This window comes from Capsicum annuum, chromosome 5 (genome assembly GCF_002878395.1).
Source record: "Capsicum annuum cultivar UCD-10X-F1 chromosome 5, UCD10Xv1.1, whole genome shotgun sequence".
NCBI classification, from domain to species: domain Eukaryota; kingdom Viridiplantae; phylum Streptophyta; class Magnoliopsida; order Solanales; family Solanaceae; genus Capsicum; species Capsicum annuum.
The window spans coordinates 172,514,115-172,532,459 of NC_061115.1; the positions used below are offsets into that span (position 1 = coordinate 172,514,115).

The 18,345-nt window shown below is 34.6% G+C and overlaps 1 pseudogene; it reads right to left on the reverse strand.

The window, feature by feature from the left end:
* The window catches only part of LOC107871941, a 49,587-nt pseudogene that overhangs the window by 23,526 nt on the left and 7,716 nt on the right, over positions 1–18,345 (reverse strand).

An 18,345-nucleotide genomic window follows, 5' to 3' on the forward strand; every position in this document is an offset into this window, starting at 1 on the left:
AGTACATGAATGACTGAAACTACTATAAATACTAAGTACGTAATACTGTGCATATATGTATACTATAACTGAGCTTTTCTGAAGGTAAGTACTGAGTTTTGATAACTGAGTAACTGATATCTGAAGTTATTGATAACTAAATTTCTAATACAGAGTGACTATGTCTGACAGTCCTAATTCTGTATAACTGAACTGGATTCAAAATTGAGACTGAAACTGAGACTATAGGAGGTAATCATCTAACCAATATGCCCCAAATCTAAGTTGATAGGGGTCGAACCTGTGACCCCAGTTGGAAGGGTGCTAATATCGTGGCACGGGTACTAAAATTGGAAAACCAAGATGCCAAGCCTAACTGATGAGTGACACCTGGGCAAAGCCAAGCCTAATCTAATGGGTGACCCCTGGGAGGTAGTCAAGCCTAGTCTAATGGGTGACTCCTCATGCTGTGCTGGCTACATAGTTCTGGAGTACAAAGACTGCTACTAACGACTCTGCCTGTCTAACAGAGAAGCTGTCATCCCTGCACTAGCTCGGTGCTAAATTCTACTCCAATTTGAAAGACACTGAACTGAGTATACAGAACTGGACTAGACTGATACTGAGTTTTTTGAGTTTTCCTAAGTTCTTAACTGACAGAGTTCTAATAAGTTCTGTAGCTGAATGAATTCTACTAATCATGACATGACTGATATTATTTTGTAACTGACATCGACTCTAGGTAAACAACTAGATTGTCAGGTATTAAATACCCCCAGGATTCGATAACATAAAACAAAAGACATAACATGATCATAAAGGCATAACAATACTTGCTTGCTAACAATGCACTCATTTAGATATTTTGTCAAACATTTGATATACATGAACCTGTGCATGAATGGGATCACATAATAACATGTCATGCTTTCACTAGTCAATTCATATAGGCATTTCATCAAATACTTTTAGGCAATAAGCTTGTATATGATTGGGACCACATAATAATATGTCATGATTCCACTATTTACTTTACATAGGCAATTTAGCAAACACTTAGGGAGCATGAATTATTTACATGATAATGGCCAACACATAAACATCATGATACATTAATCAATTTGTAAATTCAAAGGTTTATTAATATAATCACATATTCATCACACATGTTATTCAATTTTCATAAAACTTGCATTTAAATCATGGATTGAAACCCAACTAATATCATGAACATGAATTCAATCTAATTCATACATAGAAATCATGAATCTAAGATCTTGTATGTTTAAAAAGGTTCTTGGACTTCATGGGTTAAAGGAATCCATGAATGAACAGCTAACATACCTCAAAATAAGAGTTTTTGAAGGTTCTTGGAGGATTTCTTGAGGATTGACCTTGATTCTTGAAGCTAGGGTTTTTGCCTCTTGAGAGAGAATGTTTTAAATATTAGGAAAAGTGAGTGAATAATGATATATTAGGTTATTTAGGGTACAAATCCTGTGTTTAGGCTGAGTAGGGGTTTTGAGAATTGACCAAAGAGCCCCTAAAATTAAAAAATGAAAGTTGGAAATATCAATTTTTTACCCAGGCGTGATGCGGTAAAATTACATCAGCTAACTGAAAAGTGGACAACTGGGAACTGGGCTGGTGGCGTGACACGGCACCATTGCGGTGCCTCACTAAATAGGAAACTAGGCCTTGGCGCTTTGCGCTATTATCGTAAAGCAACACTGGAAACGTGACAATTGGGAAATTGGCTGGTGACGCGATGTAATGGTATCGCGTTGGCTCACTGGAAAAGGACAATTACCATGTGGACTTCCTCCACGACGCACTGAAGTACCAGGTGGTACACTATTTCACAAAAATGGCTCTAACTCTTCGCTTGGGTATCAGATTTTGGTGAATTTTATATCGTTGAAAAGCTAACTGAATTTCCTATGTATTGGTGAGTTCTAAACTAAAAAATACTGAGTATTTTAAAATTTTATATTGGATAACTTATGGACTGAGAGCTAATTTTAGCTAGGAAAATATGGGGTATTACAGTCACATATCAAAAACCACTAATTTTGATAACTACAAATTCCATTGAGTGAAATTTTGAATGTCCCTCAAATCCCAGTAGCAATCGTGCCCACTACGCTAGCACATTTGTAAATACTTCAGTACATTTCCTTCACATCATCACCAACTGGTGGCATTCCCACTTGAGCTGCTAACCAGTCCATGTACTTTAGCTACCAACAAGTTCATGTAAAATTTACTTTCACTAACTTTAAAGTTTACAACATTGACATTTAACAAACCAAAAAAAAGAAGGGCCAGACCCGAAAACAAAGCTCTTTACTGTGCAAGAGTGTTAGGTAAGGGTCGGATCACACTATGTCTACTTGTAGCCTTAGCTTACATTTCTACAAGAGGCTATTTTTATGACTCAAATCTATGACCTCCTGGTCACACAACAATAATTCATAGGATTGCCCCAATAATACAAACCTCGGGATAACTACACTCCAAAATATAGTTAATAAGGTACGAGAGCTCAAGGCTATATGAATTCTACATCAGCTCCCCATTAAATTGATGTGGTACTCAATTCATACATTGTGGTAGAATCATAACAGCAAAGTCTCTCCTTCATTGACATTTAGAAAGTGATTGATAAATTTACTAAGATGAAATCTTAAAAAGTTTTAATAAGCAATTTTAGGAACTTTAAATGGGGACACACGCAAATCCTTCTCAACTATAATTCTTTTGTAGTTGGACCTAGAGTGTAAGTTTTATATTCAAGAATTTGTACTAATGATATGTGTTAAAGTCTTTAGTTTTGATGATTGACAAGCCATTATTGGGACCTGGTCCCTATGGAGCCATGCACAACACTTCTAATGATGAGTTAAAGCTACTTAAGGACAATGTTCATCGGTTCTGTGCCTTTTGTATCAAGTCAGCAGTACAACTAAAAATTATATCGGATGGTAGAAAGTTGGTTAAAAAAGATGGTAGAGTTGCAAAATATTTTTCCTCAACTAATCAAAGGAGACCTGGATTTTCTTGTCACATATATATACAACATATTTCAATAAGAAAACCTTATCACTCATATACAAAGAACACTCAAATCTCTATTAAGGCAAATCATTTCAGCTAAGCCTCATTTGCAGTAGGGACTTGCGCAGTTGTTAGTGGTGTCTTATGATCTTTTTGTATTTAAGTCTTTGTCTAGTGATTTATAAATTCTCAATCCAATTCTCTTGTTAAGATAGTGTAGGTATTTTCATTGTTCGTTCTTTTCATAATATTGAGTAAGCTAGAGTTAGTTGACAGTTGAGGCTAGAGTTAGTTAGTGATTAAATCAGCTAGATTTATTTATTTTAGTTGTTAGTAATAGATTTATTGTGGTGGAGTCTTGTAATAGAGTTATTTCAAGTTTTATAGGATCAAGAGTTTAATCCTTCAAAGAATAGAGTTTATATTCAAGTTGCTTGAAGATCGTGAAGTGGTTGTAAATCCTATGCGGTAGGTCGTGGTTTAACTCGCTTGATCAATGAGGATTCCATGTAAATTTTGTGTTTTTATTTCCTTATGTTGTACCTTTTTCTTATACTTATTTATTACAGCATATGTTGGTTAGGGATCTGGTCCCTAAGCTGGTAGGTAACTCCTATGTCTATTCAATTAGCATCAGAGCAGATTCTTTCTAAATAATTAACACCTAAGAAGGATCATCTCAAATGGCAGCACCAATAAATTTTGAAGAAGGTCAGTCTACTACTAGACCACCCAGGTTTAATGGCTAATAATATGGATGGTGGAAGACACGCATGCATGATTTTATCATGGCAGAGGTTAGAAAGTTGTGGGATGTAATTGCTGATGGACTTTGTGTTCCTACAAAACCTGTTAAGGTTTGAGAGGTCACCTCAACTATTCTCAAAACTAGAAAGGAGTTTGATTATGTTGATATAAAGAAGATCAAGAAAAACTTCAAAGACAAAAAACTCCTTGTTTGGGGTATTGAACCTAATAAATATAACAAGATCTCAATATGTGAATCAGCTAAGGAAATCTAAAAATGTTTGCAAATTATTCATGAGGGAGCTAGTCAAGTTAAGGAACTGAAAGTCGATATGTTGACAACTCAATATGAGGATTTTAGTATGAAGAAAGGTGAATTTATTCAAGATATGCATACCAAGTTCACAGCTATCACAAATGAACTGCATTGCCTTGGTGAAGTTATTAGACCTACTATACAGGTTTGAAAAATTCTCAGCATCTTGCCAAAATCTTGAGAGAGTAAGGGAGATGCAATTAATGAGGCAAGGGACCTAAAAATCATAACCATGAATGTGTTGATTGAAAATTTGAAAACATATGAACTCTAGAGGAAATAAGAAAAAAAACCGAACAAAAGAAGAATATGAATCTGGCCCTAAAATCTGCAAATAGAGAATTAAGTGAAGAGGATAAAGACACTGCTTACATTACTAAAAGATTTCTCAAGATTGTGATGAGGAATGGAGAATTTCCTAGAAGAGAAGATGCATGTAGGTACACTAGGGATAGTAACCTATGTCACAACTATGGTAAATCAGGTACTTTCATTAAGGATTTTCCTCTCCACAAAGTTGAATATAAAGAGTATATCAATATAGTTGGTGATAGCGAGAAGAAGAAGAAGAACCGAGTCTCTGAAAATTTCAATAAAAGAGTTGTAGCTGGTGGAGCTATAAATTAGGCACTTGCAGCTTGGGGAGATTCTTCTAGTGAATCTGAGGAGTCAAAAAATAGAATAATGTCTCAATGATGGTGATTGAAGATGATGATCAAATCTATGAGTCTCTTTTTGTATTGATGGCCAAATCTAAATATGAAGATAATGATAAGGTAACCATTTTGGACATTAAAGAAAATCTCAAGGATTACTCTCTTACGGAGTTAAAATCTATTACAAGTATTTTCATAGACTCTGTATATGATCTTACCAAAGATAAGGATCTCTTAAATAAAAGCATTAATGAACTTGAGATTGAGAATGTTGATTTATATGAACAGTTTTCTAAGTTACAAAAATGTTACCAATCCTTATCATTTGAAAATTAAATATTGAATGAGAGACTTAGTGAAATAGCTAAATTAAATGAAAAGGGAAAATGTGAATATGGTAAGATTAAGTTTGATCTTGAGGAGAAACTGACTAAGGCTCAATTATACCTAATGGCCTCCTTGGAGAGAAGCTCAGAGCTTAAAAGGGATCTGATCCAGATTAAGGCTGAGCTTGAAAAATCTCTTAAATACACCACTTCCTCCTAAGTCTTAATAAATCTCACCAACTAAAGGTCTATAATAGAGTGGATCTTGGATTTCACAAATCAGGTGCTCCCTATAATCTCCATAGCAAATATGTTTCTATGACAGATAAACTATCGTGCACTCATTGTGGTAGGAATGGCCATGTTATAGATTTTGTCCAGCCAGGCTAGCTGCTGTAAGGAAATAAAAAAAGTTTTCTAATTTAAAAACTCATAATTTATGAAAACCTGTTTAGACTAAGAAAAATCTTATTTTTCCTTTGTATCCTTGCTGGGAACTCAAACTGCAATGGGTTCCCAAGGTTAGCAAATGACTACATTTACATGATGAAGCAAGAGAAGAAACCATCTCTAGTAAATATATACTGGTTTCTCCAAGCATATGACTAGAAGAATTGAAGACTTTCTCTCGGTCAAATACCATGAAGGAGGTAGTGTCTCCTCTAGTGATGGTACAAAGGGATTTGTTCTAGGTGTTGGGAAAATTAGCAAGAATCTTAATCATGCAATTGAAGATGTGCACTATGTTGACGGTCTCAAATATAACTTTCTGAGTGTGTCTCAAATGTGTGACAAAGAAAATGAGGTAAAGTTCATGCCTGATAAGTGTACTGTTACAAGTTTCAGAAATAGTGAGACTATCCTCACAACCTGGAGAAGCAAAAATATGTACGTTATTGATTTGGGTTCTTACAATGCTAAGAATCTCACTTGTCTTAGTACGCAAGATGATGCTGGTGCATTATGGCAAAAAAAATATTGAGACATGTAAGTTGCTCTTTACTGAACAAGCTGGTGATAGGGACCTAGTTCATGGTAACACCCAAATTAAAGTTTTCAGGTACCAAGATGTGTAAAAAAGAATTTGACTAGGTCCTTGTTCAAATCAAAGAGATAATTGAGTACCTATAGACCCTTGGAGCTTCTCCACATGGACTTGTGTAGACCAGTCAAAATTATAAGAAGAGGGAGGAAGGTACCTTTTAGTTATGGTTGATGACTGTACCAGTTTTACATAGACTATGTTTATGAAATCCAACAAAGAAACCTTCCTAGTGTTTCCAACCTTTGCTAAGCATATGCATATGAAGTATAGTGAAAAGATTTTAGGGATCAGGTTTGACCAAGGTACAAAATTCAAAAATGTCAAATTCAATGAATTTTGTAATGAGCTTGGGATTGATTATAATTTTTTTGCTCCTAGAAACCTCAACAAAATGATGTTGCAGAGAGGAAAATAGAACTATTGGTGAACATTAATCAAACTATGTTAATTGATGCATGAATAGCCAAAAAAATTTGGCTGAAGTAATTAACACTGCTTGCTATGTGATTAACAGATGTCTTATTAGGTTCATCCTCGAGAAGACCCCATATGAACTTTTGACAAAAAGAAGCCAAAATTGAGTTATCTCAAAGCCTTTGGTTATAAGTGATTTATGTTTAATAATGGGAAAAATGTCCTAGGAAAGTTTAATCCAAGAAGTGATGAGGGAATCTTTGTTGGCTACTCCTCAAATAACAAGGCTTCAGAGTTTACAATAAAAGAACTAAGTGTGTAGAAAAAAGTGTACACATGGCGTTTGATGAAGTAGGAAGCTTAGGCAAAGGCCATTCTCATGATGATGTTAATATTGAAGATATTCTTCAATCTCCAAAAAAATTAAAGCCATGGTTAAAAGGCAAATGATGGAAGAAGGGATGTTGTAGATTCAGAAGGACTAGGTTTAGCTCATGGAGACAAGAATTATCTCTTTGATCATCAGGAACCTAGTTCACCTCAATCTATGCAAGAGGATTTAGATACAAATGCAAACTCTGAAGAGCATCAGTCCCACAAGAAAGCACCTCAGTAGAACCTGGTACCTATTTCTCTCTGCTATCTTAGCAAAAATCTAATTGGAAATATCAGTCCTCATATTCTCGTAACAATTTTCTCTCACTTTTGGATTCTGGGATGCAGACCAAGAATCGATCCAGGAACTTGTGTGCTTTCTCAGTATTTTTGTCTCAAATTAAGCTAAAAATGTGAAAGAGGATCTAAAAGATGTAAAGTGGATAAATTCCATGCGAGAAGAGTTACATTAGTTTGATACATGTAAGGTATGACACCTGGTCCCTCAACCTACTGACAAGACTATTATAGGGACCAGATGGGTATACAGGAACAAGGCAGATGAACATGAAAATGCCATCTGGAACAAAGCAAGGTTGGTTGTGCAAAGATATAATCAAGAACGGGGGATATATTATGATGAAACTTTTGCAACTGCTTCCAGGATGGAAGCTATTAGAATTTTTATTACTTTTGCCTCTTATATGGAATTCAAGTTGTTTTATATGGATATTAAAAGCGTATTCTTAAATGGAATTCTAAAAGAAGGGGTATATGTGAAGTAGGCCCTTGGTTTTGAAGATGCTGATTTCCTCAATCATGTGTTTAAGCTTGACAAAACTCTCTATGGTTTGAAGCAAACACCCAGGGCCTGGTATGAAAAACTTTAAATTACTATTGGGAAAATTGTTTTAAGAGATCAAAGATTAACAACACACTCTTCTTAAAGGTTAGGGGAAGAAAGTTTATTATTGTGCAGGTGTATAAAGATGATATCATATTTAGAGCTACAACCAGTTTCTTATATAATGAGTTCGACAAGCTGGTGAGTAGTGAATTTAAGATGAGTATGATGGGAGAGCTCAATTTCTTTCTTAGATTACAGATCAAACAGAGTGTAAGTGGTACCACTATTTGTCTACAAAAATATATCAAGGAGTTGTCGAAAAGATTTCACATGAAGGATGTTAAACCTATTGAGACGCCCATAGGGACCTCATCAAAGTTGGATTCATATGAACCTGATCACTCTGTAAATGAGACTATGTACAGGGGAATCATTGGTTCACTGCTCTACCTGACAACTAGTAGAACTAATATTATGTTTAGTGTAGGGATGTGTGCAAGATTTCAAGCATGTCCCAAGGAATCCTATAAAAAGGATGCTAAAAGAATTTTGAGATATCTCAAAAGAACTTCCAACCTAGTCGTACTCTATCTTGCTGGTGACAATTTTGATTTGGTTGGCTATGCAGATGTAGAATATGCAGGTATCTGGTTGATAAGAAAAGCACCTCAGGAATAGATCACTTCTTAGGTTTCTCATTAATCTCCTAAGGCACTAGAACCAAAAATCGGTAACTCTTTCTACTAGTGAAGTAGAGTATGTAGCAATTTTTTCATGTTGTGCTTATTTGCTTTGGATCAAACAACAACTTGAGGACTTTGGAATCTTGTCGGACTGTGTTTTCTTATTTTGTGACAACACTAGTGCAGTAAACATGTCCAAAAATCCAGTCCAGTATAATAAAACCAAGCACATAGACATCAAACATCACTTTCTCAGAGAAATGTGGAGAAAGGATTGATCAAAATGGTCTTTTTTAAACACTGAGAACCAAATAGTTGACATCTTCACCAAAGCACTCAACAGGGACTAATTCAAAATGAATTGAATGAGGCCAAACTAACCATCTTGGTGTATTCTATTCCTCTAAATTAGCTATAATTTGGTACATAGGTATCCATGTGAAGTAATATTAAACTTGTATAACTCAGTCTCAGATCTTGCTAATTAATGAAATCATTTAAAATTAAGTCAAGTAATCCATGTGTTTTTTCTGAAAAACTATAAATCACCTTTTTCAGTCCAAACATCAAATAGATCTGACTGAACACATCGCTCCCACCTTTTTAGATCTGAAGTGTTCCATATTTGATGATAGGCGAAATTACGCGCCTATATCAATATATTTTGCCCATATTTTAGCCTAGTTTCGAGAACTAATTATCTATTTCGTACACTTTTAGTCCTTTTTCCTGTAAATGAGCTAACAAATGTGATTAGGAAAGTTTCAGGTATAAATGATGCAAAATACAGCAATTTATGGCTTACTTGACGCAAAAGAAAGCTCACAAACGAGATGGAAAGGAGCTGGACGCATAAAGGACTAAATCTGCTGCATGGAAAATCTGTCCCGGGCTAAAACAGCATTTCTGAAGACTTTGGGACTTACAGACACAAAGCTGGATTTTTGCCATAATACATTAACCTAGTGCAATTAGGTTATGTGTTTCATCATTCTATTTGGATTATAATTTTGTAACCTTACCCTAGTACAATTGGGTCAAGGATTTCATTAGTATATTAGGATTTGGTTATTTATTTTATTAGTTTAGTAGGAGTAGGATAGGAGTATTATAAATACCCTATCATGTTAGAGATTTTCAAGGAGGAAGACATTCTGACAATTCATTCATCTCCTTACAATTAAGACATCTTCCTACAACCCATTCTCAATTCTTCATTCTTCTACTCTTAAATTCCACAACAAGAGAATCGTTACTTGCTACGGAATCACTAAAACCACACGCCAAACACCTACTATTCACGCCATCCACCATGCAAAACGTGATATCCTTCGCATTCATGGGTAACTAAATCTCTTAGTTGGGGTTATGGAAGCCGAATGAGTTACTATCTATAGCTATGAGTTTGTGAGTTCAAGACAAGTATATTGCTTATATCATTATTCTCTTCATCTTAAATCTACATTCTTTGCGGTTCAAACACAAGAACACGCCATTCTAACATCTAACCTGTTCGAGAGAAAGGTTATTTGTCTAGAAAAGAAGACGCATAGACCAACGCCAGTCTAACATCTGACTTGTTCGAGAGAAAAGTTATTTGTCTGGAAAAGAGATAATGTCAAGGTAGTAGGACACCCTTTCCTATTAAAAAGCTAGTGCCGTACCTGGACTAACTTCTTGGAGAATTCGTACCGTTAGTCACGCTTTAAGCTCGAGAGAGTTAAAGTGAAATAGTCCTTGTTTAGGTCGAGAGACGCTTGGATTTACCATCGACTACAATTCTCTATAAGCAATTACATGTCAAGACTCTACACACTCATAGCCAATAGAGACGTATACCTCAGAAGGTGGACATAACCCCAACGCCTCAATTCTCATTGTTTACAACACACGTGACAATCTCTCTTTATTTTGCTATTTTCAGTTCTTACATTCTTGTTTTGGTTACATACTACAATCCCCCCTTTCCTACGAGACTTGCACTAAAAGTCTAGTAATTTCTCTTGCTTGTTGGCCAAGCTATTCTCTGTGGGATCGATACCCAACCCAGGTTGGGTTCTATATTTGCTAACGACCGCTTTACACTCCCACGAGAGCTGTAGATTGAGCGTTATCAATATTCCCTCTATTTAAAAATAAGAGCTTTCTCTCTCTCTCTTTCTCTCCTTATTTACACTCAATATATTACCGCATCAATTCTCTAGTGCTCTCTCGCTCTTCACTTTCTCTCAAATATATGATATCGACCAAAATTATTCTCCCACATCTCAATCATCTATTTATTCTCCTTCTCAAAATAAGCCAAAAATACTTCTAGTCATGTCTCCCCCATCTCCTACTGATCCTGATCTTTACAACCCTTTTGCCTCTATCTAACTTATTTCCTTTTAGTTTCTAAGTGATGTCTTCCTCTCCATTCCCTTCAAAATTATAAATTAATCTTTATCTCCTCTCTCAGAAATCATCAGCAATGTTACACCCTCATAAATGTCGGTAACTCCCATTCCTGTTGAGAAAGAATTAGTGTCTATTGCTGAATCGTCTTCTCAACCTGGTCCTTAGGAACTCTTATTAGTTTCTCAATCTTAATATCTTACATCTGAGGGACCTGGCTCGCTATTAACTCAAGAGAAACATTCTATCGATGAATAAATGTTCGATGGAGATTTGTCGACTAAGAAAGAGGCATTTTTTGATTTTTTTTTCATTAGTGGAATAATGGTTATCCAAGGCTTAACTGTTCTGAGTGAAGAGTTACCTAGAAACTCTAACACTCCTCCTTCTAAATGGGATAACACTCCAGGGTCTCTTGCAACTAGACATCAAAATGATGGTCCATTGGATGTTGATGAGGAAAACTTTATAGAACCAACTGTCTTGAGTGTGGTTGAAAAGGAAAATGCAAAAGAGCAAAATAACAGTGATGATAAGCCCTTATAATGGAAATTCAAGAAACAATGGATGTTTACGACTACCAGTATCCCCTCCAAGTCCACTAAAGTTCATGGTACTCATGCAAATTCTCAAAATTTATTGAAGGTTGCCTTGGTGAAAAGCAAACACTACACTAGAAAGTAGAAGATTTTAAAGAAAATGTCAGTAACTGAGTTTGAAGTACCAACTGAGAAAGTAGTACCAGTGAATGAGACGAATGATGATAAGGAGGAGAACATTGAGGAAGACATCGATGAAGATGATGATAAAAATGTGGTTGATCATAGGGCTAAAGCTAAAATAGGCACTGAAGCAGCACTGAAGAAAGCAGCAACCAAAGGTTTACTGATCAAGAAGCCTAAATCAGTGAGTGGTGGTAAACACAAAAGGGAAGAATCCCAGAGTACTAAGGGACCAGGTACCGCCCTTAAAATTGCCATACATTTCAAAAGTTTTGGTGTAGCTGTCAAGGGACCAGGTCCTAGCGGTAAAGCATCTACCACTAAAGAAAAAGATAGGGACTTACTAGATAAGGGCGGTAAGAAGTTCTTAAAACTCAAAAAGTACTATGAGGACATATTTTTGATCCCAAAATTGCTAGTATACTTGGGATGGTTGAGTTGTTAGATATTGTAGAATTTTAAAATTAGAAACATCTTTTGAGCCCCCTATTCCAGTTCTCCATGAGAGAAAGTGTGGATATACTATCATGATCTTACTTTCTCTAAAGATGATGTATTCTTGACAATTCAAATTCATGGTGTGAATATTGTTTTAGATGAACAAGTGCTTGCAGAAGCACTAGGAGTGCCCACTCAAGGGATTAGGTCCCTAAAGAATGAATATGGGTTGGAAAAGTTCCTAAGGCGTATTGGCAAGTTGGATGATCCCACCATGAAGACTATGACCAAGAAGTCACTTAAGCGAGAATTTTAATTGTTGTTTGAACTGGTCAAAAATACCTTGCTCTCTTACATTAAAAAATGTACTACCTTGGTTAGACCTGGCCTGTTCCTTATCGAGTTACAAGAAAATCAACCTGCCTACCATCATGATCAAACACATGCATAAGGTGATGACTACTAAAGATGGAAATCATGGTTTAGAATATGGATTCCTTTTGAACAAGGTTTTTGCTTACTTTGATATGTCATGGACACTTGGTAAGGATGGGTCTTCTAAAAAGATATTTACTCTTTCAACTTTGGAAGATAAGGAGTGCATTCTTCGGAGGAGTGGTGTAAAGTCTACTCTTTGGTGGTGGAATTAATTGATATGCAGATCAGGTTGACTAGTGAATTGGAGGAAATGACGGTCCATTTGGCATAGAATGATGCTGAAGTTGTAACTTTGAATGCAGGCCTCCTAAAGGCACAGGAGGAGGGACCTGGTGGAAATGAAGGTCTACGTGCAGAAAATAAGATACTAAAGGACAAGGTTCTGGTATTGGAAGCCAAGGTTGATGATCAAACTCAACAACTCTTATGAAACCATGTGGTTAAAAACAAAAGGATGACCCTACTTATAGCCTCAATGGCCATGAGTTAACATATTTATTTACGTTCTGTATGGTTTATTTTTTTCTCTTTAATGATGCCAAAAAGGAAAAATGAGGTTTATAATAAGTGTTAGTTTAATGATTAGTTTGAGATAGTTTCAGTACTATAAGGACCTGGTCACTACACGTCGGGGAACATGACAATTTGGTATGTATCTTATGGGGAACCTTTCATAGGTAGTAGTGACAAGGAGAAGGATCTTATAATTGGTTGAATATGGGTTTGTCATCATCAAAAAGGAAAAATTATCAAGTCCTTAGTTTTGATGATTGACAAACCATCATTGGAACCTGGTCCCTATGGAGCCATACAAAACACCTTTGATGATGAGTTGAAGCAGCTTAGGGACCAGGTTCATCAGTTCTATGACTTTTGTATCAAGTTAGCACTACATTTATAAATTGTACCAGATGGTAAAAAGTAGGTGAGAAAAGGTGAAGGAGTTACAGCATCTTTTTTCCCCAACCAATCAAAGGAGTCCTAGGTTTTATTATCCTATACATATATATATACAACATGTTGCAACAAGAAAAACCTATATTTCATATGCAAAAAACACTCACTTTCTTTTGAAGCAAACTATTTTCGCTAAGTCTCATTTATAATAGGGACCTGCTCAGTCACCAGTGTTGTCTTATACTCTTATTGTATTTGAGTCTTTGTCCAGTGATTTGTAAATGTTCAACCTACTTCTCTTGTTAAGATATTATGGGTTTTTTCATTGTTTGTTCTTTTCAAAATATTGAGTCAGCTAAAGTTAGTTGACAGTTGAGGCTAGTGTTAGCCAGTGGTTGAAGCAGCTAGAGTTGGTTGTTTCAATTGTTGGCAAGAAAGTTATTGAGGTGGAGTCTTGTAACAGAGTTATTGCAAGTTTTATAGGATTAAGAGTTTAATCCTTCAAACTATGGAGTCTTTATTCAAGTTGCTTGAAGATAGTAAAGTGGTTGTAAATCCTATAAGGTGGGTCGTGGTTTTACTCCCTTGAGTAAGGATGTTTCTACGCAACTATTGTGTATTTATTTTCTTACGTTGTACCTTTTGTTTATACTTTTTTATTACTGCATACGTTGGTTAGGGACCTGGTCCCAAAGTTGGTAGGCAACTCCTACGTCTCTTCAATATAGAAATGGTGATATTTTGTCAGCTTCATCCATATGGATCGGTCCTTGTGAGGAGGACTCTTCTCTTGCTGTCAAAAGTTCTTGCTCGTGGTTTATCTCATAGTTTATGATATCATTCTGGACTATTTTGAACAATAAATTAGTTATTCAAATAATTACCTTGTGAGGGTGAAGGCAATGGTTTTGATGTTTTGGGATGTCAGCTTCCTAAAGGTGCCGGTTATGATCCTCAACATCAGCTAACATTTCTCCTCCAATGGTAAAATGACCTTTCCAGACAAAATTTGTGAAACCCATTGGGCTTGTAATTCATACATGAGAAACACAATTATCTGAAAGTGAAAGAAAACAGAGAACGGTACATGTACACGTGCTGCCAGATGAAAACATGAACAAAAAGAAGTAATGGCATACCAAGCAATGAGCAGTCGTGTCCAATGCGTGCCACAGAGGAGGCCCTTCCTAATAATTTTTTCAGTCCATTTTTAACTCAATTATTTTGTTTAAATTTTTTTCTACACCTATAAATATTGTAAAAAGTCAATTTTTACATAACTTTAGACTAAACCTCTCATTCGAGCCAGGTCGGCCGGTTAACTGAACCCATTTAAAAGGACCGGCCTAGTTTAGATCGGCCCGGTGGGCCACGGGATCCTGAGACACCGATCCCGGGCTAGGCCTGCTGGGATGGCCAGCTAGTGGACTGGCCCAGTTACGAAATCGGACCAGGCAACTGATTACCCGGACAATAATAAAAAAAATTAATAAAAATTGCAAAAGACTGATGTTGGGCCCCAAGTCCAATTGGACTATTGGCAGCCCAACGACATTATAGACGTTGGCTGGCCCAACGGCCAATTGGCCTTTTTCTTTTAAAAAAAATAATTCAAATTTTTTCTATAAATACCCCAAATTCAAAATCATTTTTCACACATTCTCAGTCTCTCATTCTCTCATTCTCCCTCAACTATTCTAATTATCTTCTAAAGTGCTCAATTTTGTTTTTTAATTTTGCAATTACAAATATCAAGTGAAAATTTTCTAAACTAGCAACTTTTGGATACTTCCAAAATTTGGTATTGTCGTTCCATCTCTAACATTCAATTTTTAATTAGTGTATTATTTGTTGAATATTTCTTTTTATTATTTTTGTGTATTTTGAATATTTATTTGTTTAATTTGTATTATGGATAAATTAATAAACCTCGGTATAAGTGTTAAAAAAATTGTCCTGAAAATGGTAGTGGTAGTAAAAAATCAATTGGTGGCGGTTCCGGTAGAGGTAGTTCAAGTACTAGCTATACCCGTGTGCCTCCGGTACCAATTAATCAACCTTTTTTTAGGATGAAATAGGTATAGGTGCTCACGATATTAATTATTTAGAAGCTCGAAAAAATTATGGTATAGAAGACGAGAATGAAGTAGTCATCATTAATTTAGATGTAGATGATGAAAATATTAGTGAGACACCCGAAGTCAAAAATGCTAATATTAGATCTGAATCGGCTAATCTTCATCCCTGTCATTCCCGTGCCCCTTAAGATCTCGTAGAAGAACTAGTATTTCAGGGAAATTTTTTTCTAAAATAGAAGAAGAAACTAAGGTGCAATGCAAAATTTGTAAAATTGTATAAGCATAAAATCGGAGGCAATAAAGGGGGTATGAATTCGTTGATGAGACATTTAAGAGAAAAATACGCAGTAGAGCTAAGTCTTGCATAAGGTGGTGAGGTTGTTAGTGAGCCACACAAAGTAGATTAACCCAACAATCGGTCAATTAGTTAAGAATTATAATAAAATGAAGGACCGGGAAGAAATAGCGAACATGATAGATGTGAGTTGTTTTCCTTTCACTTTTGCTTCTTCAGATGCTTTTATTCATTATATTCAAGCAATTTATAATCCTATGTTTACAGGTATTCCTAGAAGTACTTGTCGAACCGATATTTTTAGACTCCATGCACAGTATGTTTATTATTTATCTGCATTAATATTCCATGTAGAATTGCTTTAACTTCTAATCTTGATCGTGCTATTAATAAAAATAATTATTTAACAATTACTTGTCACTGGATAGATAGTAATTTTATTAAGTAAAAATTTATTCTAGCATTTTTGTATGATGAAGATCGTAGACACGCTGAAAAATTTATTTCTAAATCTATTTTTAAAGTCGCTAAATATTATGGTATTGAAAAAAAAGTTTTATATATAGCTTGTAATAATGCATCTAACAACAAGACTGTTGTTGACTTCTTAAAAGATAAACTTTCTCTGCCGTTACCCAGAATATTTCATGTTGTGTGCTTGTCATATATATAATTTGACCGTAAGAGATGGTCTTGAATGTTTTGAGCTTAATATTGAAAAGGTCTGGCTTGTTGTTGTATTTATTCAAGAAAATAATTGAAAAATTAAAGTGAAAAAATTTAAAGCTAAATGTGAACAAAATGGACTTAAACTGATATTTATGCCTGAAGAATATGATTCTAGATGGAATGCTACTTATAATTATTTAAAAACTTGCTTACTTATAGAGTTTCTATTACAATGACTTTTAATCAATATTATAGTTCTTTTCTTGAGTATATGCTATATGATTCTGACTGGGTTGCAATTGTTGATCTTGTTAATTTTTGAAAAAATTTATATAGCTATGGTTGAATTTTCTAGTGCTTATTATCCTACTGTTTGTAATATTTTGGTTTATTTTGCCGACAATTCTTGTTTCCTTAATGAATATAAGAATAAAGAAGGTAACAAAGAAGCTACTACTGCTATGATTACTAAATTTAAAAAATATTTTTATCCATTTTTCTCAGTTTACTTGATTAATGCTATAATAAATCCATGTATGAAATATAATACCATGGTCGAATTTAGTTCTATTATTTATAATGCTTTAGAGATAAATCCTGAAGAAGAATCTTCTTTATTTACGACTATGAGTGTTGCGAACAATTATATGGAAGCATAATATAACAATTATGTTTTATTTACTTGATGAAGTCGTACCGACAAATATCACTTCAACTGTCGCTCCTCAAACTACCGAGGAGTCATCATCTTCTAAAAGGCAGGCACATAATAGTTATCCTGATTACCCTTTTTATTTAAATATTTGGGATAGGGTGCAACCTTCATCACAAAGAACACATTCTCGAGAAGAGCTTAAGTATTATCTTCGACAGCTAATAAAGGATCGTAGAGCAAGGATCAGTGTGCTAGATTTGTGGAAGAATAATGAAAGAAAATATCTTGTGCTTTTAAGATTAGCTAGAGATATATTGAATGTTCTAATGTCAATCGTTGCATTGGAGAGCGCTTTTAGTCAGGGACGACAACAGCTTGGAGACAACCAGACACTGATTGGGAAGCAATGCTATGAATGTTCTAGTTTGCCTTAGAGATTGGATTAGAGCGGAACGAAGAAATCAAAGAATAGAGGTGGAGCCAGTAGACGAACAAAATCTTGAAGAAATTATGACTTCAAGGGAGAACTCAATACAATCAAGTCTAATGCATGGTTTTGTTCCCATTGATTTTGACTTTCCTATGGCAGTTCCAGTTAATATTAATATGCATGAGTTGGAAAAAATGATGCAAAATTTATAGATTTCTCAATCATGTAACTTATAAGCTTTTGATCATTTTGCAATCAATAAAATACAACATTCATTCACTCCGTACTTATTTTTTTCATTTAAATTGAATGTCTAATTTGAATTAAATACTTTAAATATATTACTATCAAACTTTACACTAAGTAATAAACATATATACATATAATAAAAAAATAAAAATAATGTTAGCAAATATTACTTAGACAACTAGTATTGATATATAAAAATACAATATAAGACTATAAGTTTATCTTTTAAGTGGTGTATGTAAATTTTTGAATATATATTCAAAACTTCAAGTATTATTATATTAAGTAGTATACATTGTAATACATATGTGTGTATAATATCTGAAGTACCATAACATGTAATATATATATATATATATATGTTTCAACCTTCAAGTGGTATTTTAAGTAGTATATATTCTATATATATTTGTATATATTTTCTATAGACTAAAGTAGTATATATAAATGTATACATGCGTATATGTTTTCTAAAGTAGTATATATGAAATGTATACATGTTGTATGTATATTGTCTCAAGTAGTATATATTATATTTTATGTATATATGTGTATATATTTTCTATAGACTAAAGTAGTATATATTTAATGTATACATGTGTATATGTTTTCTAAAGTAGACAAGTAGTATATAT